At 44.3% G+C, this 23,975-nt stretch overlaps 1 pseudogene across 1 annotated transcript; it reads left to right on the top strand.

Moving 5' to 3' along the window:
• The first annotated feature begins 21,552 nt into the window (after positions 1-21,552).
• Positions 21,553-22,197, top strand: LOC310771745 (SPRY domain-containing SOCS box protein 1 pseudogene; annotated as a pseudogene). The gene has a single exon. The product of its transcript is annotated as an SPRY domain-containing SOCS box protein 1 pseudogene (transcript).
• The last annotated feature ends 1,778 nt before the right edge of the window (positions 22,198-23,975 follow it).

The raw sequence follows: 23,975 nt of genomic DNA, 5'->3' as shown, positions 1-23,975 counted from the left end.
CCAAAATCAGACAGAGTGTTGACACCAGAGAGGCTAAGACCGCATTGACTCAGTGCGGTATTCAGCCTCTCTGGTGTCAAGTCTGATTTTGGAGAAAAAAAAAAAAAAATCCAAAATAAGACAGAGTGTTGAGACCAGAGAGGCTAAGACCGCATTGACTCAGTGCGGTATTCAGCCTCTCTGGTGTCAAGTCTGATTTTGGAAAAAAAAAAAAAAAAAATCCAAAATCAGACAGAGTGTTGAGACCAGAGAGGCTAAGACCGCATTGACTCAGTGCGGTATTCAGCCTCTCTGGTGTCAAGTCTGATTTTGGAAAAAAAAAAAAAAAAAATCCAAAATCAGACAGAGTGTTGACACCAGAGAGGCTAAGACCGCATTGACTCAGTGCGGTATTCAGCCTCTCTGGTGTCAAGTCTGATTTTGGAAAAAAAAAAGAAAATCCAAAATCAGACAGAGTGTTGACACCAGAGAGGCTAAGACCGCATTGACTCAGTGCGGTATTCAGCCTCTCTGGTGTCAAGTCTGATTTTGGAAAAAAAAAAAAAAAATCCAAAATCAGACAGAGTGTTGAGACCAGAGAGGCTAAGACCGCATTGACTCAGTGCGGTATTCAGCCTCTCTGGTGTCAAGTCTGATTTTGGAAAAAAAAAAAAAAAAAATCCAAAATAAGACAGAGTGTTGAGACCAGAGAGGCTAAGACCGCATTGACTCAGTGCGGTATTCAGCCTCTCTGGTGTCAAGTCTGATTTTGGAAAAAAAAAAAAAAAAAATCCAAAATCAGACAGAGTGTTGAGACCAGTGTTAATTTTGGCAGCTATTTTAGATTTAGTCTTAGTCTTAGTCTTTTGGACGAAAATGCTTTTTCGTTTAGTCACATTTTAGTCATTTCTATCCTTGATAGTTTTAGTCTAGTTTTAGTCGACGAAAACTCAAAAGGATTTAGTCTAGTTTTAGTCGACGAAAACTCATTGCATTTTAGTCAAGTTTTAGTCATTAGTTTTAGTCAAAAAATGTATGTCTTTAAAATAATTAAATTATGTCAATACAGGTATTGGAAATTGTAATCAAGGTTGACAGGCTGCAATTCATAGTTAACTCTCTTAACACCTTTACTTGTTTCCTTACCAGTTTGATAGCTCTAGCAGAGACTCTACAATCGATGGAGATGGAATGCTGCCTTGCTGTAGGCTACTGATGATCTACTAAGATTGTCCAAAATAAACATGCTGGCTAACATGAACTGCTAACGTTACATGGTGCCATGGACTAGGGGGCAGTCCCCGTATTGGTTAGGCCATTAGAAGTCATTTGGAGCAATACTAATGAGTTTGCCTTCATTGTAGAGTAACTGCCTAATTCAGCCTCCTTCATTGTACAGTAACTGCATAATTCAGCCTCCCAGTGCTCTGAAACTGCAGGAAACGTCTTTTTAGGACATTCCAAGCCATTCTGAATCATAACAATGTGTTTCCCTTCATTGTACAGTAACTGCCTAATTCTAACTAGAGTCGTTTAGACTCGGGGAGTGCTCTTGTTTTACCTGATGTGCTTTATCATCTGTTTTGATTGTCTATTTCTTGTCTGTAATTGTCTGTGTAACTTTTATAAAAGTTTTACTCTAACAGTGCACCCTTGAAAATGAGAGCTTGTTCTACAGGGCCACCCCAAATAAAGGTACAAAATGTTTTACTGTAAGAAAGTATCTGTAAAGTACTTAGTTACTTCCCATCTCTGATGATTACATAAAGAACATTGTATTATTATATTTTAAATTCAAGAATTAAAATAATGAAAATGTAGTTATTCATATGATTAGTTTTATTCAATATGTTCAATACAATAAATACCAACTGAGGACAGAAACAGTGACATTTAAATAAAACCATAGATAGATATTACATCGCACAGAACACACAGGATACACAGGACAGAGGAACATGTACCTAGAACACATGTTCATAGATAGATAGACTGACAGATAGACAGACAGATAGATAAATAGATAGACAGATGGAGATAGATTGATAGACAGACAGATAGATAAAACTTGATTGATTTGAACTATAATTTTGAGTCATTAGTAGTCAAGACACACCTATGACAAAATCCATGAAAACGCATCAGATAAGACCACAAGATCAAGTGACTAAATAAATAAAGATATAAATACATAAGTTAAAAATAAATAAAATAATTAACATAATAAAAGTTATAATAACTTTATGTATTTAGCACCTTTAAAAACAGTGTGTACAAAGTGCTTTGACAGACAAAATGAAAGCAGAATACTCAAATGATTAATTTAAAAGGCAATCAAATAAACTAAACTTAAATTCATATAACAGAGTGGGAAAGGGCAAACATTCAAGTAAATAGTGGGAAAATCATAGGATGAAAACCCAAATATATAAAATAATACAATAAAAGTAAGATACAATAAAGTGTACGATAAAAGACATAAAAAGATTAATAGAAAGACGATCAAAATAAAAAGATGACATCACATACAGTGGCAGCAATCTTCAATAAGAAATAAACTTCATTACACCATAAGGGACGTTGCATTAGAGCAGGGGTCGGCAGCCTTTTTGATATGAAGTACCAGATTTGCTTGTCAATCAGTTTGCCAAAGGTTTTTTTAGCTGGAGGACCTGATATTTCAGTTTTTCGGCCAAAATTGTCATCTGCTCTCTGCTACTTTGGAATGTGTGGAATGCAAGAGGCTAACTTATTAAAAAGATTAAAGATTAGACCTGATGGACAAACCCCATCTTTGTTTGTCACAAACACTGTCGCATGCATACACGTGCATGGCGGCCAGTACACACACACATGCTTTGGAGGTGAAATTTGTCCTCCGCGTTTGACCCATCCTGGCTCATCCTCCTCCATGGTCAGGCCAGGGGCGGTGGGCAGCTGCAGTGAAGCACCCGGGGACCAACTTCTTCGAACCGCCGCTGGTCAGACGACAACCTTCTGCATGTTTTTAGTTGGGGGTTATATGGAGGAACCCCAGGGAGCACGGGGAGAACATGCAAACTCCACACAGAAAGGCCCTTTCGACGAGATAGCCCACCTGGGGAGTAGGCACTGAAGACATGGGAGGAACACACCCACAGCGTCCCGACAGGAATTGGACCCAGGACCTTCTAGCTGTGAGACGACGGAACTACCACTCCGCCACCGTGCCCGCCGATCAAAAGCAGAGTAGGGTGGGTCACTACCGTAATTATCCTAAATAACAGGCCATGCAACTGCAAATGGCTGTTAAATAAGTCTTTGGTAGGGGATTTCAACATTTCTATCAAAAAATTGTGCACTTATTGAGTGCACTGTGCGCTGTGTGCCACACAGCTTCACGTGCAAGAGGTGGCACCCGTGCCCTAGGTTGCTGACCCCTGCAGTTTAGAGAAACTTATATCTATACTGTTTATTTTTATTTAATTTTATTTCAATTTTTTTCCCGATTTTTTATCCCATTTTTATCCCCCATTAGTGCTAATTTAATTTATTTATCCTGGTTGCTACTCCACCCTCTGCTGATCTGGGGAGAGCCGATCAGCAGGGAGAGCCGATCACGCTCCCTCCGAGACATGGGCAGTTAGCCAGCTGCTTCTTTTCACCTGACAGGGGAAGCTTCACCGATAGGACATAGCACGTGGGAGGTTCAAGCTATTCCAACCAGTTCCCCTCCCTCCGAACAGGTGCCCTTAACTACCAGAGGAGGAAGCACATTAGCAACCAGGATATTGCATGTTTTGGTGAAGGGGTTCCTATATGAAGGAAACCGCCAGGAGGCACCGGGAGAACATGCAAACTCCACACAGAAAGGCTCTTTTGACGACCCCACCCGGGCGGTGGGCACGCTTACCACTGCACCACCGTACCCCCGTATCTATATCTATACTGTTTATTAAGAGGTTGGATTGGTTTAAGCTATGTTATGTTAAGTTAAATTATGTTAAGTTAGGTTTCTGTTTTATCTCTCTTCAATCTTGGCTGGCAGCCAAATTGAAGATTGCTGCATCTGTAAAGGCAAGTCTATAGAGAGCTGCAGGGATGAGTGATGACCAGTTCCCTCGTCTCGAAGTCAATGGGATTTGGTTAGATGCCTCAAATTAGTTCTGTGGTTAACAAATGTTGACACTACATACAATACACTTTAACGTACACTTTAATAATGTTTATGATACTTGGATGTTTTGTTCAGCAAGATAATCTTCAGAAATGAACACCACTTGTAGGACTTTTGAAGCGTAAATGCGACTCACGAGAAAACGCTTAATCAAATCATAAAAGTAGTGTTAATTTCTGAACATTATCTTGCTGAACACAAAGGTCTAAAAATGTGTGTTAACCACAGAACTTATTTCCTTGCGGCCGTTGCCAAGTGCATGCCCTTGTTGGGAAATTGTTTCAATTGCCACATGAATTGCTTCAATTGTTGGGTCTAATATAAAGAGCCTGATCTTCTACCTGCACTATTTGTACAGCACCTTGAGATAACTCTTGTTATGATTTGGCACTATATAAATATAAAATTGATGCATTGATGATTTCAGGCGTCTAACAAAAAACTCATTCCACAAAGGACTCATTCCTGCAGACTAAAAATGGGTTGGTACTAAATCAGCTAAACTCAGTGATTCAGTCCTGCCTCAGGACTCCGGGCCGGATGCAGGTGCAGCCCACGGAGATGAGGCGTGTCTCCAGGCGGTAGTGGTAGCTCTGCCCACCCACACGGCGCAGCAGCAGCGTCTGGTGCAGGATAGGCTTAGACTCCAGGTTCAGGTCCTCCTCGCCGTGCGCGTCCAGGCAGCCGCGCAGCGAGCAGCGTGCCTCTGCCAGCCCTGATGGGAACACAGAGCTGTCCTCTGTGAAGCTGCGGAACGAAACATGGCAACTTTAGGGAGGAAACACGGCAACTTTAGGGAGGAAATACGGCATATTTAGGAAGGAAAGATCCAATTTTTAGAGAGGAAACATGACAACTTTACGAAGAAGTACGTTAACTTTAGGGGATCGCAGTAATGTACAGTACTGTACTGTACATTATTTTCCACCACTGGCAACAGGCAATGATCTCGGCAAGTCTGATTGAAATTGATTGATTGAAATTGATGAAACTGATTGGGCACTCTAACCAAAAAAAAAAAGATTTACCACTCTTTAGCAGGCACCTTTTATTTTCTTTTTTTTAAGAATATTTTTTATTGTCTCAAGTCTTTTCTTTTCTTTTGTTACAAGAACAACAACAATATGCGGCTTAGAACATACAATTATCTTTTGACGGATTCTACATCAATGGGCGAGGCATTTATGTTGGGGGGGAAGACATTAAACCAACAGTTCAAGATCAGGGAAGGAAAAAAAAGTGTAAATCATATAGCTACGTATCAGTTACAGTATATTCAAGTCAAGCCTCACCTCCACCCTCCTTCAGACCCTTTAAAGGAGAATTTCGTTTTTTTTTAACCTGGACCCATCTCCTGGCATTATGATTTGGCCACTCACCCAGCGATCTCCGCGGCGTTTCTGGCCGGGTTTGGCATAACCTTCGTTATTTCGAATCCCACATAGGTTACGCTAAAACCACCACCGCAAAGCGTCCTACCTGTACTTGGCCAGTCGACAGGAAAGTATCGCGGGACTTCACGAGACTTGGTGACCGAGATCACGTTTGAGGTAATTTGATCCCTGTGCGACTCCAGGAAACAGCCTTTGGCGAAATATCACTCTGGTGGTTCTTGAGGGATCAGATTATGACGATATTTGGCGAAAACGGGAATAAAAATAGCTATTTAGATGCAGGAAAGACAGGCTCACACTTGGCCCCAAATCAGCTCCATTTTACAACTGACTTGGACGCTATTGATCTCAAAACAACGCTAGGACGGCCAGAAACGCCGCGGAGATCGCTGGGTGAGTGGCCAAATCATAATTAATGCCAGGAGATGGGTCCAGGTTCAAAAAAACCGAAATTCTCCTTTAAGTGACACAACACTGGTCCCCATGCCTTATCGAACACTTTGCTCCTTCCTGCAATCTTGAATCTAAGCCTCTCCAAATGAAGGATCTCACCCAACTCTCTCAACCACATCTCAATGAAGGGACAGCATCAGATTTCCAAAATCATAAAATATGTTTTTTGGCCAGCACGGTACCCATATATACTGGCCATTTGTCACTGCTGGGGTTCAGAATGGTGTCATTTGTAGACACCAGAATGGTCACAAGGCAGTCTGGCTCCCATGGTTTGTCACATTCTACATCCTGGTTCAATATTAATGATCATTTCAAGTGCATTATGTTGTGGTATGTCTGCAAATGTAGGTATATGAGATCTTATAAACTTCCGAAACTGTAGATATCGATAAAAGTGTGAGACTGGGAGAAAGGACATGAAGTGGGGGCACATGTTTTCGGCCTAGGAGGTCAGATGTGTGTGTGTGTGTGTGTGTGTGTGTGTGTGTGTGTGTGTGTGTCTGTGCGTGCGTGCGTGCGACGTGCGTGCGTGCGACGTGCGTGCGTGCGACGTGCGTGCGTGCGTGCGTGCGTGCGCTAATTGGGTAAAAAAGGAGGGGATTTCACAATGGAGTGACATCACAATGGAAATTTGCATATCTGGTTGCAGCTATTGCGAATTCCCGCTTGCTTTTTTTACTACGCTCCTATGTTCAACTGTAATTTTATTATTTTTTCAAGTAACTAGCAATGTAATGTAGTTTTTTCCCCACTGCCATCAGGTTTCTGAACTCCACTCACCTCTGAAATATCACTGCATACCTCTCCAGCAATGTATATGTTGAATGTTCTGTATTTATGTTGTCATATGTCTGTCTATGTACTGTAATGTCTCATGCTGACACATATTCACGTGCTTAACAATTGCTGTACCGAAAGCAAATTCTGCCGACTTGTTGTGCAGTCCTTAATAAATGAATCTGAATCTAATGGTTTACAATTTCCAAAAAGTAATTTTATTACAGTTATTACAGCATTACAGTACTTTCCCCATTGCTGGCACAGGGCTAAACACAGTGTAGAGATAGTTCTGGCTAAGTGAGACTACGTCACGTTTTTTGTCCTAGGTAGGCAAATAAATGAAAAGTATGCAGTTTGGCTGATTGTTAACTCCTCCTTTAAGGTTAATTATTGTTCCAATGAAGTCGATTCAGTTCTAAAAAGAGAGCTAAACAAGTTGTACATCACTTTTTCTGAACGGGGTTAGCTAAAGTAATATAATAAAGTAACATAACTAATTATATTTGATACCAAGTAATAAGTCAATTCAAAGTCAAGTCTCAAGTCCCTATGGATGAGCGTTCTATCTGCTGCATGTCATCCGGTCTGCTTAGAGCACTGCATATAGCTCAAATGAAGGAATTCAAAGCATGTACTGTATTATCCTCACTCCTTATCTACCGGTATTAGAATTTGCAGTAGCAGCAATGATTAGAGATGACATTAGTAGACATTTCCTTAATGGCAATGCACCAAAAAAAGGAAATAAAGAAAAATAAAGATTGTTCACAAGTCCCAAACCTTCAAGTCTTGGGACTTGTGAATTAGGGCTATATAAATAAACTTGACTTGACTTGACTTGACAAGTCCAAGTCAAGTCTGAAGTCTTTGAGGACATCTCTGCAATGAGCAACACACACACACTCACTTGTAGGTCCAGGGCGAGAGCGAGAAGCTAGCCAGCGGTCGAAGGGTGTGGCTGGGGAGCAGCACCTCGGGGTCCAGCTGCAGAGGGACCAGTTCCAGAGACACACTGGTCGGCTTCAATGGCTGCCTGGTGCTCTTCATGGAGGTTTTTGATTGGATGCTCGTCTTCAGGGAGGCTTTTGATTGGCTGCCCGGTTTCTCATGATGAGCCTTTGGCATTGCGTCCATCTCCTTCATCATCATCATAATCATCATCATCATCACACATGAAGCCTGAGAAAAAAAAGCAACAAGATGAAATTTCTGTTTCCAGAGGTGGAAAGTAACTAAGTAAAAATACCCAAGTGCTGTACTAGAGGTACTTGTACTGTGCATTACTTGAGTTTCCATTTGATGCTACTTTGTACTGCCACTCGACTACATTCCAGAAGGAAATATACTTTCTGCTCCAGCATATATATATATATATATACTTTCTGCTCCACTACATTTATTTGACAGCTTGAGTCACTTTTCAGGTAGCGAATTTGACACAATCAATATAACAAGCTTTTAAAACACAACACATTGTTAAAGATTGTTTTTCTTTTTTTTACAGCTTACAAAAAGCAGCATGTAATGTGTCACATTTCAATCGTCTACGAGTTGTTAACAGCTCAGTTACTTTCCACCACTGACTTTTAGTACTACATTCCTGTGAATTCTGACAGAAAGAGAAGAGTAGAAATCTGATAGAAATCAGATCTGAAACACAACGGCAGCTTCTCTCACCGTCAGTTTGGACAGATTTCCTGTTGAAGCCATGATCACAGCGACTTTTGGTCACAGCTGGACTGTTCTGGTCTGGTTCTGGACTGTTCTGGTCTGGTTCTGGACTGTTATGGTCTGGTTCTGGACTCTACTGGTCTGGTTCTGGACTCTTCCGGTGTGGTTCTGGACAGACCTGGCTGTTCAACTGATGCATGCGTTGAAAAGTTTCCCTTCTGTGGTCTTCAGAAGATCAAAACTTTAGGTCCACTGATCCTCTAGAATTCTGCTCCTGGTCAGCCTCTGTCTCATGGAGTTCTCAATTGTCTTTGGGTTTTGGGGTTATGGACAGCGGCCCTTGGATGTTCTGATGTGAGTCTGCAGGTGTTTGGTGCAGTGTCTTCTGAGCCTCTGAGATTTATAGTGGCGTGTGAGTCAGACTTCCCTGTGACATCGCCCAGCTTCATCCTGTGCTGTATGTGTCAAACCCACCACACATCTCACTACAGATCATTTAGGTTAACAAGTCATCTCGTTTTGCCCTATTTTATGCAGCATAACTAGAATTGCTGGCTAGCCTTCTGCAAGAATAGAAATAGGCCTAGACATTTGCTTTGATTGCATACAATGCCTGCCCCGGGATCAAAAAATATGTACCATAAAATAATAAATCAATCTCTTAAGTAGCATAGATACTAGCAGTAATGTGATTACTTTGAGTGAGAGAGAGTCCAGCTTCACTAACACTATGTTCTAATTAAGCAATAGCTCTCACGTTCATTATACCACACCTAAGGGTCGCGCTTCCCCTTAGATGTGGTATAATGAACATATATCACGGCCTGAAGTGAGCTATTGCTTTTATAAAACTGTTACCAAGTATGGCAATATGAAAGGAATTAACAACTCCAATTTAAATGGCTGTTATTCATAAATCATAATGTTCCACGTAATAAAATAGTCCCTACTGGCTCCCAGTAGGGACACAGCCGACACACATAGTCGGACTGGCCATAGGGAGCTTCAAACGACCAACATTTTAGAAAAACAGCCAAAAAAATCCGGCTGCGACCTCAGGTCAGTGAAGACCTTTGGTCGTCACCGAATTTTGCCCCCTCAGAATTTTGGCTTGCATGATGCCCCTGGTTACAGCAGCCTACAGTATCCATTCATTTATGCATATAAGTGGTGGTGTTAAGGGCTCTTGTGTTTGTGCGTCGATGGGGCGGGGGTTGTGGAGTATCCACACTGCGGGCTGGTTGAGGTGGGCTGGTCTGGGTAGAAAAGTCCAGGGGTGTTTTTTAGTACCAGTCCGACCCAGCCGACACAGTTGCTGAACTTACAACGTAACGTCAGCTAGCAACACAGGCTTGGTGACAAACAGCAAACGTTAGCTAGCTAACTTGGCCAATGCTTGTGCTAATGTTAGGTTACAGGGACCAAACAAAAGGGAGAGCAAGTAAGTTGAAATAACTGGCAAGCTCTGAAAATGTGTGCCTTCGTTACTTTATTCCAGCTAAAAGGTATCAGTTGTTCTTATGCCTGTGAAAGCCAGCTCTGCTAGGCTAACATTAGCTAACATTAACGTTAGCTAACATTAGCAGGCTGCGTGTGCTACTGCTACCGTAACTTGGTTCATAGTACAACCGATGCTGGAATAAAACACATTTCCAGAACTTACCACTTCAGCCCTACTTCCTCGCTCACTTCCAAGTTCCACATGCGATATTCCATGAGACTGATGTACAGCCAGGGAGCACATACAGACAGCCGCTCCTCTCTCTGTTATGAGCATTGGGCAGTAATATATTGTGATATTATTATTGTAATATATTACTTTCCCCAGTAACCAACAGTGTTGGGCAGTGATACATTACTCAGTAATATAATTAATTTAATATATTACTTTCCCAGTAACCAGCAGTGTTGGGCAGTAATACTCAGTAATATTATTACTGTAATATATTACTTTCCCTAGTAACAGGCAGTCTTGGGCAATATATTACTTATTGTTTACTGATCAACTTGATCCTTTCTTAAGCTTGCTGATGATTACATTGCAGAGCCATTGTCTCAGATTTTTTACCTCAGCCTTATTAGCAATGAGATCCCAAAAGTCTGGAAATCTGCCTCCGGGAACCCTCTAATGCAGGCTACATTAGAGGGTTCCCGGAGGCAGATTTCCAGACTTTTGGAAGCATCCCCTGCATCCCAAACATAAGGATGCCGCAGCTCACTTTGAAATGTGAAAATCTTCTGGGGCCCATCCCAACGCTTTAATCACAACTCTGATCAACACACGAGACTAAGATGATGTATTTCCCTATATGGTTTTTATATTATATATTTTTTTATTTCTTTAACAGAGCATGTGAACTTGAGTTTAAGGGAAATTATTAATCCATCCACATACAAAAACATTTCTGAAAAATACCCAAAAGCAGATTGCCAACATTTTCTCCCCCCTTACTCATCAGAAGTATTTGCATGCATAACACATTTGTTGAGACAAAATGTGATGAGCAACAACAGAAGAAATCAATCCACAAGCTATTAATGCTAGGCTGTGAAAAACCCTACCTTATCTCTAAAGGGGAGGATTGTGGCACTGGTACCCATTGAACCAGTTTTCATTCAGATAAATTGATCTGAGAGGTCAAGGGACCCCTTTGAAATAGTCGCCAAAATTTTACCTATGTTTGGAGCGTTATTTAGCCCCCTTCCCGACAAGCTAGCATATTATGTTTAGTACCAAATGGTACTCAATTAAAATTCAAAGAGGTCCAGCTAAAGAAAATTTCCTCAAGCAAAGGTCCAGAACACTGTCATCATATGCAATGTTTCAGAGAACATCTATTCTACACTATATCTATAACTTGTGTTATGATTCAGTGCCATATATACTGAAGTAGTCTAATAGTATCAACGTATGTAGTCAACAACGGGCTTTTAAATCAAATCAACTTTAACACTGTTTATTGTCAGTTTTCACATTATGGATTATAATATAATAATTTAGTTATTTTCACTTTTCAAGCAAAATAGGGGCTCCATTTAAAAATAACATAGGCCTACATAACAGAAAGCTTTTGGCGAAATGTGCATCTTAAAATAAAGTGCTTTAATTTTAGAAAAATAAATGTCCCCCTTCCTTTTTTAACTCCATTTCACACACATTTAACACATTTTAACAATTGAACAGCACATTTTCTCTTGATTTCACCCTCCTCCCACTCTCTCTTGTTCAGTGAGAGAAGTGAGCTCTGGTTCACTATCCTTGTCATTGACAGTCAATAATCGTTTGTGTGTGCGCATGCATGTGCAGTCTCACATTCCGTTTAATACAGTTTGCACAATGCATGCTGTAATTCTCTCCATGCATAATTTGGACATCTCACAACAACCATCACATGACAACAAGCATTGCAGATATCTGTGATTTGCAGCATTTAATTGATGCAATTCGGGTTCTTTGACTGGAAAATAGAAACATGTTTCCAACCGGGAAACAGGGACATTTGATTGATAATAATAATGCAAGTAGGCTACATTGTCCAAGTTTTCTCAATTAATTTCCCATTACCCCCTCTTTATTTGTTCCTGAGGGAGGGAGATGGGAGCTGACAGATGCATGTAGGCTACAGGGGGGAAATAATTGTAGACTATTTTAAATACTATAACTATAATACTATAATTGTATTATAGTTGGCTATGGGAGATGAATGCCAGCTAAAGGGGTTATATTATTATATTTTATTAAGATTATTTAACAGGGACAGAGCATATTAATGAACATTTACAATAAATGTAAATACAGCAAATTATAGCCAGAGGCTAATTTACATGTGTGGGGAAGGTTGAATAGAATAAACATAGAATATGGAATATACATAAAAATATAAAATAAAATATAGAATAAACATAGCAAAGAAATAAATAAAAACATGGTATAAAACATGACACCAAATTATATGCACGACATGCCTGCAGATATCCCACATATAGGCTATTGGTTACAAAACACAGCAGAATGCATAACACCCATCATATCACATATAGGCTACATATTGTCAAGTGGCTTAATGCTCTTGTTCAAACTTACTGTTACCAGGGTGGATAAAAGCACAACATTTTGCATTTTGCATTTTCCTGAGGACCCAGGATTCTAACCTAGGAGCCCACCAGGGATTTTGAAAATCTCCATACAGAGCACACTATTCTCTGGATCAACATCTATGGAAAGAAATATGTTTTCTTGAGTCTTGAGAAGAACATTGATGGTAATTTGCTCTTGTTAGGTCACTGAATAAACTGAATATGATTTTAATTTGTGCAGTGACCAGTAGACCTTCCAAATGTCCAAAAAGTGTAAAATAGAGTGCCATGACACCTGGTACCTCGTACACCTTCCACACCATAGATGGAATTATGAACTAAAGGGAGAAAAAATTTCAAGAGATTTCGCTGTTCTTTTTGGTTTTAGTACGGTCTGTTTGTGGTGTGAACGTGTTTCCGAACTCCATCCGACCCAAATGCAGAAAGCCTAGCATATTTTTGGATTAAACTATCTTAAAAAACAACAGGTTAAAAACAACATCTTCATTCTTCACATCATGATTTGGTGACTGGTGAAACTGCATTTGGGGGGAGATCTTTTTTGCATGATTGCAGTCGTCAGCTATTTAACATTATAGGCTACTTTGCGTCTATGGCAAATGGCAAGGAGGCATGGTCTCATCCGAGCCAGCTACTTCTGTGATAAGATTGATTGCAGCCTCTTCATCAGGCTATTTATTATTTTATTATTTTCAGGTGGTCATATGTGTCTCCATTAATAGCCTATGGGCAGACATTTTGTTTTATTTTTACCAAATGGAGCCAAATTACCGCTTGTTAATATGTCAGCTGGGATCTTGTGGATACACAGCAAGTGGAATGACAGCAATCAGTTCAGATTTGGGGATTTCAGAGCGGTCTAATGACAGACACACCATATGCATCCTACACACACCAGTCCCGAACAAAACGATGTAGCACAGTATCACTGTGTCTGGTCTGATAGGAGGAACCAAACTAGGCATGTGTGAAAACGCCCTAAGTTATGTCATATTACCTTAATGGCTATGTTCAGGGTAATTTCATTGCCTTTATTTTAAGCTCTTATCTTGGTCACGGCTAGCCATACACTACACGGTATTGTAAACTATATCCAACATGCTTGAATTTCCCTCTATACGTATAAGTACTGGAAGAACTTGCCCTCTATTCTTTGCCTTGGACCATGTGAACGATTGAAGATGGATGTCTGTCTATATCACGGACATGGATTCTTTGCCACACTATCAAGGATGAGTTGTAGAAGCATTCACACTGGGTTTTGGCTGATTTTCCTAACACAGTATGATGCATATTCATTTGCGCACTCGATTTCTAGAGTGGAGACTCTGGAAAAGATGCACCATGGGGACACGTTTTTGTTATTGTGCACAAACTCATGCCAAGTCATCCACATCATCAGTGGACATCACTTGACCATTGTGGGGCATGCCATTATCTGTGGTTACATCATGTTGTTCAGTGTTTTCCAGTTGACCCTTGCTCCGCTGACCTTGGGCTCTATCTTCCGACAGGCGTTATCCCCTAATAGCACTTTGCGCACCTGTTTGCGCGTGCCTTAATGCAGGGAAGATAGCATTCCACCTTGCGCCATCCGCCAGGTGTTCTGCTGAGTTTTGCTCCCCTGCCAATCAGCAAAAAAAGCATCCCCACCTCACGGGAGCATACTTGTAATCATTTATACAGAAATGCAACTGTCTGGTAGACGTGACATCCCTGATTTCTAAGTTAAAACAACCCCGAAATATGTTCGGGATGCAATTCTCGGCCGGGATGCGAAAAGGTTCACGGCAGGTGTCGCAAGCGCCAATTAGAGCCGTGCCAAAATCATCTGTGCCCCAAAATGCTGGCGCAAACGGGATTTGGGCGGTCTTAACTACCAGAATTATTCACAGGCATGGCCAGGCAAGGCTGGGCATTACGTCAATCAAAACCAATCAGATTCAGACACAAGGGTTGTTTGCGCGAGGCATGCAATATGCTGTAATTCTCTCCATGCGTAATAGAGTGTACTCACTCGTGCGAGGACAGAGAGAGCTTATTGACAGATCGTCTGTGGTGCCAACGACCCTCCGACTTATGAAGGTAAATAGCCTATGTCCATTGTCCAACAAGTTTTCTCAATTCATTTCCCTCTTTGCGATGTGATAAAGGTTTCTCAGTGAGTTATAGTTGATTGCTTCACTGAATTATCTGCTAATACCCAATTTTAGCAGCATAATTTGATGTCTTGGCGTGGCAAGGCTGTGCGTAATGACATATCCAAAAGGAATTCCACTTTCCACTGCGCAAATACCTCTCTGCGCTGGGAGCGCAGCCGTAATCTCCGTGCAGCGCACCCAGCGCAGAGAGGTATTTGCACGCAAGAGGTCCTTTTCAAAGCTCTTAGCGCAAAGTAATTGCGCGCTGCTGACGATAGCATAATGCCATCTATCACCACATTTTAGCGCTGAAACGCCTGCTTTGGCTTGTGGCAGCCAATGCCCAGTACAATTATCACAGGCTTGCGCTTGTGTCCGCCCCCAATTTGCATTGTGCACGGCGTTAAACGAGCACAAATGCTAAATTAGCGCTTTTGGGAATATAGAGCCCCTTGTATCTGTCAGGGAGTGGCTGTTTAGAGTGTTGCCCTTCTGATCATACCAGGCCCTCAGTCGAAAGACCTCAGGTATGTTTGGGTTGACCATGACGCTTTAGCCACCCCTGGGCAACCCCTTAACATGGGTTACTTCCAGTGCCGTCAACACAACGCAAGCCGCATCGCATTTGACAAAGTAATACACATACTATATTATGCACATACTATTTTGAATGGCTACCCATGGCTATTTTTGTTGGAGTCCCATTATGAGAAACGTACTGCCAGTGACTGTCAAGAGCAGAATCTTGTTCGATAAAAGTTTGAATTCCTCATTCATATCCTCCCTTGTTTTTCTTTGTCGTGGTTGTGCCCATGTGTTTTCTGTTGTTCATGACTGATATAAAGGCAAAGTAAAACATGAAAAACATGAAAGAGTTAATAATTTAATGTGTTACCAACCTTTGTTGGCTTGTGACCCCACTTTGATGTCACAAAACTCGAGTGACCACAGCCTCTTCAAGCCTTCAATCATGTAATAGTTTGTAATAGCCTACTATGTTGCTAATATAAAATATTTGCTGAAGGAGGGGTTAGGAGTACATGTATGAGTGTACCTATCCTTGAGGGGAAACAAAAAGAAGAGTTTTGTGGAAGAAATAAAGCCAATACCTATCAGCATCATCAGCCACAAAGAAAACGGAAATACATGTATTAACCAAGGATATTTTACTTGAAATAAGAAAAGAAAATTTCTTTCTTTATTCTTTATTCTTCAAAAAAAATACCCATTTTCTCCCCAATTGTACTTGGCCAATTTTTTTCCCCTGCTGCCCCGCTCGCTGCTTCACCCTCTGCCGATCTGGGTAGAGCCGAGACTAGCACCATGCGACACATGCGCAGTTGCCAGCCGCTTCTTTTCACCTGACAGGGGAAGCTTCACCGGCAGGACGTAGTACGTGGGGTAACACTTTACAATACTGGTGCAAACATGTGCATGAATGCATGCTTAACTCATGATGAATTAAGCCATTAATTGATGCTTACCGCATCATCAACTAATGAAAGGTATGTTTGATGAACACACCGAGTCATATATGAATTACTATTAATTAAGTAGGCTATGCCTATATCATCATAGTTAATTCCTCATCAACACATACATCAACACACTGTGTTCAATAATACCGTAATTCATGTGTTAATTACCACTATTAATGTCACTTTTCCCCAACCAATCTGCATTTTCCTTCCTTCTTAGCGATGTTTTATTCCTGCTGTAATTTGCCCTGTTTTTAATATGTATATGTTCTTATTACGTGAAACTGTTTTTATATCCACTGTAAGGCGACCTTGGGTGTTCTGAAAGGCGCCTCCAAATAAAATGTATTATTATTATTATTACTATCGACATCCAGCTCCCTGCAACCGGAACTTTAGCGTTACCAGACCGCAATGCCGATAGCCCACATCAGAACCAGCTGAGCGAGGCGGTGTGCAGCGTGTCAGGGACCGGCTGGATCTAACCTCTCCCAGCCATTAGCTCGTTCATCATGGGCATTCCTCTTCGAAGCTTGGTCCACTGCAGGGACACAGAACTTGTGGCCGGTGTTTTGTGCCTATCTTACCGTGTGTCTACCGCGTTGATACCAGCGGTGGAAATGGGCCATGCACGACCCAGCAGGCCAGCCACCCCCTACCACTACCCAGGCTAAGAGCCTCTCTCCCGGCCCGACACCCAGGGCAGCCCCCCTACTACCACCACCCATCCAGTCACCTGCAACCGGGAAATCGATTGAGTTTCCCCCGTTGCATAACGAAGACGGGATGCGCTAGCCATGCTCCTCCTTGTCCGAGCTAGCCTGGTAAACCAGCCCGTCACGTGAACTCACATTTCATTTCCAAATGAAATGTGAGTTCACGTGACGGGCTGGTTTACCAGGCTATGTCCGAGCGACATCTCAGGGGAAACATACTCGACTTCGGGGAAAGAGAGTTCTCTTTATTTGACCGGTGCCTAGCTGGCTGGAAAGAGAGGCGTTCGGGGTGCAGCGGAGTCGCCTCTGCCGTTTACGGTAGTTTGTCAGTGGTGGTGGCCTGGCGGGGACACTGGCGCTATATGTATGACTGTGAAGGGGTCATCCCTATGTTCCCCGGGTCCTATGTTCCGAAGCGTGTGTTTGCCGGCCGGCTACGGCGATTTCAGCAGCTGTGCTGTAGTCTATGATACTATCAGTAGGCTACCATTGTGATTACTTGTTACTAGTGTAGTAGTGTAGGCTACGCTATTTTATGGAGGTTCCTCTCGTGGCTCAGGCTGATCGAGTGATTGATGCTTGGTGCTCACGGGTAAACTCAAATTGACAGTAGCCTAAAAGAGGCTTGCCCATGGGTTTACCCAATCTGGCATCCGCTGCATGTATCTTTGGGATTTGCCCCTGGTAATCCGAAATAGGCTAAAAGCGTGTGTGAGCGTGCTATTACTGGGCCACTGTCAAGGTAGCCACAAGAAAACATATTGTTTCCGGCCAAGACTTTCAGAATAAAAGTCGAAATTCATGTTGTAACCAGCTACGCAATACTGAGCTCTGCGTGCTTTTATTTTTGATGGCAGGCTGAGGCAACAGAAGTAATTGTTTGTGTGCCATGTCTTTCTTGACACTTATTCTCGTGGTCGAGACCAACTAGCTGGTTTGCACAAGGTGGTGGTCGTTTTGCAAATATCAACAGCAGCCTCCGTGTTCTTATTCTACGAAGAGTACAAACTGCAAAGCCTAAGAGTCGGTCACAGTGGTGGTGGCAGTGTCGAATGGATACCAATCGCAAGAGGAACGAGCGGGTTTGTTAGAGTTTCAGGTAGCTAGCCGTAGCAATTTAGCTTTAGCAATTTAGCTAGCTTGTGGCTTAGCTAGCTTGTTTGTTGTGTGTGCGTGCATGGTGGAGACCTGTCGCTACAGTCACGTTGGTTCAGGAAGTGACGAGCAACACAAGTGAAAAAGGACGAGAGCTGGAAGTTGGAGTTGGACCCGCTGGAGAGATCGAGCAACGCGGGCCGTGGGGAGGAGAGGGGAGAGGCCAGGTTGTTTCCCCCCAGCTGATACAGACAAGGGGCACTGGAGAGCGAGTCCTTGCTCCAGGGCAGAATGGACATGTTCACAAACTTGATAAATAAATGTGCTTTTATAACTCCAATGATGGTCTTCACTGATTACCTATATATTTTGAATTGTTCTCATAACTGGAATGCATGCAATTGTGTTGCTATACTGTATAAAAGTGATTTCATGATCAGCATCCATCTACATTAGCTAATGATTTGTGAGGATATCATTATGTCGTGACTTTACAATATGTGGCACAAAACAATTAATTAATACATAAGTATGTTGTGACTTTACTATCTGTGGCACATAACTATTAATTCATACATAATGATATAGGCACTTGTGAGGCACAACACTTAACTCATACATATATATGTGGTTCTTGGCATATAGAGCCTGCAGACATACATCCAGTGTTTGATGTCTGTTGGAGATGCACAGTGGATACAACGTCAGAGAATGTGTTGGAGTTGGTCTGGTTCGGGGCTACCAAGGCGGGCTACTACACGCATAGCCTATATCAGAGCAGCAACATCGGAATGATAGCTACAGCTGCTGAAATAGCCGTACCCGGCTAAGAGGTTCTGAAGGGCTCTCGGCCGGAGGTGTGGGACCCAGGCAAGGTGAGGGGCAGGGCGGGTAGGGGTTGGGTGGTGGTAGCCTGAGTAAACCCAGCCCCCAGTGACCTGCTCTCAGACAGACCCTGCTCACTAGTCAACAGGTCTGAGAGCAGGTCACGTGGGGCTGGGTTTACCCGTGGTAGTAGAGGGGCTGCCCTGGGTGTCGGGCCGGGAGAGAGGCTCTTAGCCTGGGTAGTGGTAGGGGGTGGCTGGCCTGCTGGGTCGTGCATTTAGACACCCGGTAAGATAGGCACAAAACACCGGCCACATGTTCTGTGTCCCTGCAGTGGACCAAGCTTCGAAGAGGAAGGAATGCCCATGATGAACGAGGTAATGGCTGGGAGAGGTTAGATCCAGCCGGTCCCTGACACGCTGCACACCGCCTCGCTCAGCTGGTTCTGATTGTGGGCTATCGGCATTGCGGTCTGGTAACGCTAAAGTTCCGGTTGCAGGGAGCTGGATGTCGATAGTGGTAATTAACACATGAATTACGGTATTATTGAACACAGTGTGTTAATGTATGTGTTGATGAGGAATTAACTATGATGATATAGGCATAGCCTACTTAATTAATAGTAATTCATATATGACTCGGTGTGTTCATCAAACATACCTTTCATTAGTTGATGATGCGGTAAGCATCAATTAATGGCTTAATTCATCATGAGTTAAGCATGCATTCATGCACATGTTTGCACCAGTATTGTAAAGTGTTACCGTACGTGGGAGGATCACGCTATTCGCACCACCCTGACCAGGCACCCAGACCGGCCACAGGAGGCGCTAGTGCAGCTACCAGGACACATACACCCAATCCAGCTTCCCACCCACTGACACCAGCCAATCGTGATGCCCGACCAAGCTGGAGGTAACATGGGGGTGCGAACCTGCGACGGCAGTATTGGTAGGCAGATAATCTACATTTCTTTATTATTACTTTATTATTACTATTGTAGGCTACTTCAATATATTACACTGAATCATAATGCAAGTTAGACCTTACAATGTTCCGGACCTTTGTTCAAGGAAACTTTCTCTAACTGGACCTCTTTGAATTGAATACCTCTGCTCTAATGTGATATGGATGATTAATAATAGCATTATTACCCAATAATATAATTTACCATATATTTACCTACCTATTTACCGTTGGTAATTACCCAATATTCACCAGGGAAATACTTAGTAATTATGGGTCTGTAAAAGGAAGTGTTACTGTTTAAACATCAAAAGGATTTTTTTGTGTGGGAGCCAAAGGATTTTTTGTGTGGGAGCCTGTAGGTTGTGAGCGAGCACCGTCTGAGTTGTGCCAGTTAATCTGGCCTAACTTCACAGTCACTGAGTCACAGCCAGACTCCAAACAAGGTCAAATTCTGCACAGTCACTTTGATACGTCTGACGCAACTTTCTGACGACTCAACTGTTCCACAAACGCATTAGTCTTTATGCCAAGCTGTGGCCGACACCAAATGCTGCACATGATTGACTGTTGACTGATTTATTTACCTCTCTGAAAGGATCAATAATGGTGAGATTGTGGTGAGGTCTCCAGACCAAATTTCAAGCAGAAGGCCACTCGTGCATAACCCGATCACCCCCTGACGTCAGTCAAGTTCTAGTATGACGTGGTCAGTCAAAGTCCAAGTATGACGTCTGCAATGATGTCAGATATGACGTCAGTTAATTCTCATATATATAGCAAGGGTTCTACGTCACCTCTCTCTCTCTGGCCGATCATAGCAGCAGCTAGCTTCACGGCAGTCCATCTCCCCTGAAGCCGTCCTCCGAAGCATTGTTTTGCGTTGCTTTGCACCATATCTGCAGACCGAATCAGCACCCACAAGTCCTCTTTACCCGTGGATGATCCCCGCGGATCTCTCAACGCCCCCCACTCCACTCCTGGTATGTTGGATCCCGAGCCAGAGCAGTCCATGGACAGCGACGACAGCTTAAACAACGATACCCTGTTCCGGATCGGCCACGGAGCGTATTTGCCTCCTGAGACGTCTGAGGACACCGGCGGAGCGGGCGTGCCACAGGATGCCAACGTAGCCGCGATGAGAAGGCCTGGCGCGCGCTCCACTGCGACGGCCCGTGGGAGGAGAGCAGAAGACGAAGCACCGCGTGCCCGTGGACGCCCAAGAACGCGCGCAACGAGCCGGAGGGAGAGGCCGCTCGGCGCGGACGCGCGAGAGGCCGCGGACGAAGACCAGAAGAGGAAGCTGCCCTGAGAGCTGGGAGTCGTCGGGGTAATGCAGGCCGCGGGGCCGCCGTGAGACGCCATGTTCTACGCCATGTTCTTGCTGGTCGCACTGACCTCCAGGCTGCCACCCCGGAAGCGGAAACGGCCCCATTCGCAGCTCCGCCGAGCCGACAGGGGTCGTCAAGAGCCATTCTGCTGTCCCTGCTAGATGCTAGCAGATCGGTGGAGGCTCGTCTGAGGGCTCTGGAAACCCCCCCCCCCCCCCCCCCCCCATTCCCCCCATGTTCGCCTCAGCCCAGCTAGCTCAGCAGCCGATCCTGCCCGGGTCGTTAAGAGCCATTCTGCTGTCCCTGCTAGATGCTAGCAGATCAGTGGAGGCTCGTCTGAGGGCTCTGGAAATCCCCCCCCCCCCATTCCCCCCACGTTTGCCTCAGCCCAGCGGGCGCAGCAGCCGATCCTGCCCCCGCCTGTGCAGCAAGCCGACGTGTTCCCCACCCCACCCAACCCGCCCAGATGAATACCCTGGTGTCTGCCATGCCCCCGAAGCACACCAAGCCCTCTCGGCTGGACCGGCTGCTGGACATGCCTCCCGCCGGCCCGGACATCCAGGTGCAGCACTCCTGGAACAACGACAACCGCTCGCTCAACATCTTCGTCAAGGACGACAACAAGCTGGTGTTCCACCGGCACCCCGTGGCGCAGAGCACGGACGCCATCCGCGGCCGGGTGGGCTACACGTGGGGACTGCACGTGTGGGAGGTCAGCTGGGCCATGCGCCAGAGGGGGTCCCACGCCGTGGTCGGGGTGGCCACGGGCGACGCGCCGCTGCATTCGGTGGGCTACACGGCCCTGGTGGGAAACAACACCGAGTCCTGGGTCTGGGACCTGGGCTGGAGTAAGCTCTACCACGACGGCAAGAACCACGCGGGCAGAACCTACCCCGCCTTCCTGGAGCCCGACGACACCTTCATAATACCAGACTCGCTCTTAGTCGTCTTGGACATGGACAAGGGGACGTTGGGTTATATAGTGGACGGACATGATCTAGGGGTGGCGTTCAGAGGACTTAAGGGCAGGAAGGTGTACCCCGCAGTGAGCGCCGTGTGGGGACACTGTGAAATACGAATCCGGTACATAAACGGACTCGATCCAAGTTAAAGTGTGAGGTGCCAAGGCGGCCAAGTAGGCCAAGCTGGGAAACGCCAACTTAGGTAAAGGTGAGGTGCCAAGGCGGCCAAGTAGGCCAAGCCGGGAAGCGCCAAGTTAAAGTGTGAGGTGCCAAGGCTGCCAAGTAGGCCAAGCTGGGAAGTGCCAAGTTAAAGTGTGAGGTGCCAAGGCGGCCAAGTAGGCCAAGCCGGGAAGCGCCAAGTTTCGTAGGCCCGACCGAGTTGGGAAGCGCCAGCCGCAAATAGCTGTATGTCGCTAAAGGTCGAAGGCCAGAAAAGTACAGTCAAACTACCGGTGCCCGCAGATCTCAATTAACCTCCGGTAATCGGATCTTCGCCAAGTTAAATGTTAATGTACCAAGATCGTAGGCCCGACCGAGTTGGGAAGCGCCAGACGCAAATAGCTGTAAGTCGCTAAAGGTCGAAGGCCAGAAAAGTACAGTCAAACTACCGGTGCCCGCAGATCTCAATTAACCTCCGGTAATCGGATCTTCCTTTTGGGGGATCTCCTAGCCTATGCAGATGCCCTCCTCTTGCCTCAAGAGCAGCGCCACTGGCCAATGGAGTCATGCGCCAAAGTATTTGCCATGCATGCCGATTGCTAAATAAAGTTTGTTAAATCCTACCAACTGGCCTCTCATGATTGAAGTGAGGTCTCCAGACCAAATTTCAAGCAGAAGGCCACTCGTGCATAACCCGATCACCCCTTGACGTCAGTCAAGTTCTAGTATGACGTGGTCAGTCAAAGTCCAAGTATGACGTCTGCAATGATGTCAGATATGACGTCAGTTAATTCTCATATATATAGCAAGGGTTCTACGTCACCTCTCTCTCTCTGGCCGATCATAGCAGCAGCTAGCTTCACGGCAGTCCATCTCCCCTGAAGCTGTCCTCCTAAGCGTCGTTTTGCCCCACCCACCTCCCCAGTCCCCCACCAACGAGTCGTGACTCCTGATCCCCCACGGGGGGGGGGATCCCCTAGCCTATGCAGATGCCCTCCTCTTGCCTCAAGAGCAGCGCCACTGGCCAATGGAGTCATGCGCCAAAGTATTTGCCATGCATGCCGATTGCTAAATAAAGTTTGTTAAATCCTACCAACTGGCCTCTCATGATTGAAATATATTTATGTCATTTTCAGGGTTCCTATCTCCTTACACCTTTTCCAAAGTCAAATTCAAGCACTTTTCAAGCATTTTCAAGCATGTCCAGCACCATAAAGGTCCATTCCATGAGTTTTGTGAAGAAATAAATGTGCAAAAATTGTTTTTTTATTACCAATGAGTGAATGCTCCGTTATGTAACTTAAAACATTTGCCCGTTCAGCCATTCCAAAGCTATGGCTGCAGGATTCTGTTCCTCACGGGTAGAGATTTCCCGGAAAATTTGCAGACATGACGTTCTGCGCATTCACGAGCCTGTCTCTCAGCCTCTCAGCACTTCAGCCAGGAAACATCACCAACGAATAAGAGGGCTAACAATACAGGCTAACATTACATTCACTAGCTAATGCAGTCAATCAATGTCAGCAAACAACCAACAACACAGAGTCCAGTAAAAAGTCCACACAGAAAAATAAAAAAGATTTATCTAGGGAAGCCTGTCTGGCCAAACAGCAGCAATGTGACCAACGTCCAAGCGCGTCGATTTGGGTGGGGTTGGTGGTGACTTGTCACAACCAATATTTCAGGATGTCCAATTGTCCCTACCAACTTTTAAGCAACCTTATTTGCATTATCTTTGGAGGGCAGTTATATAGGCTAGGTCATTTAG

This window comes from Poromitra crassiceps (assembly GCF_964638095.1).
Source record: "Poromitra crassiceps genome assembly, contig: HAP1_SCAFFOLD_1156, whole genome shotgun sequence".
Taxonomy (NCBI): Eukaryota; Metazoa; Chordata; class Actinopteri; order Beryciformes; family Melamphaidae; genus Poromitra; species Poromitra crassiceps.
The sequence above is the reverse complement of the archived record's forward strand: the minus strand, read 5'-3'. Positions and strand labels throughout refer to the sequence as shown.